Source organism: Terrapene carolina, unplaced genomic scaffold (assembly GCF_002925995.2).
Source record: "Terrapene carolina triunguis isolate 2854851 unplaced genomic scaffold, T_m_triunguis-2.0 Scaffold18060, whole genome shotgun sequence".
NCBI lineage: Eukaryota > Metazoa > Chordata > Testudines > Emydidae > Terrapene > Terrapene triunguis.
Window position 1 is genome coordinate 2,397 of NW_020682411.1, and position 441 is coordinate 2,837.

At 53.1% G+C, this 441-nt stretch overlaps 1 non-coding gene across 1 annotated transcript; it reads right to left on the minus strand.

Moving 5' to 3' along the window:
• Positions 1-221: 221 nt before the first annotated feature.
• TRNAA-UGC lies at positions 222-293 on the minus strand. Its single transcript has one exon. It is a non-coding gene; the product is annotated as a tRNA-Ala (tRNA).
• Between the last annotated feature and the right edge of the window lie 148 nt (positions 294-441).

The window sequence follows — 441 nt, forward strand, 5'->3', positions numbered from 1 at the left end:
AGTGTTGGAGGATTCACTCTTCTCATTTCCCATTGTTCCAAGCAGCACAGCAGGTGGGAATCTTAATCGTACCAAGGTGACTTAGGAGCAGAAACCCCCACAGACCTTCCATGCAATTGGCACTTGCCCCTCACTCAGCAGGATTGAAACTCATGCAGGGAGACTGCTGGGCCACATCCCAGCTGGGCATGAGCAAAGCTGCAGTATGGAAAAAAAGAACATGGAGATGCTGGGGATTGAACCCAGGGCCTCATACATGCAAAGCACGTGCTCTACCACTGAGCTACATCCCCAGCTTGCATAAGCCCTGCTCTGAGGGCCAAACCTGCTGTCCTGGAGGTTGGTGGTTCATAGGGGACACTTTGCAGCAGGGCCAGATTCTAAACAGCAGAGGGGGAGAGAGACTGGCATGCCCTGGACTCAGGGTGCAGAGATACAAGA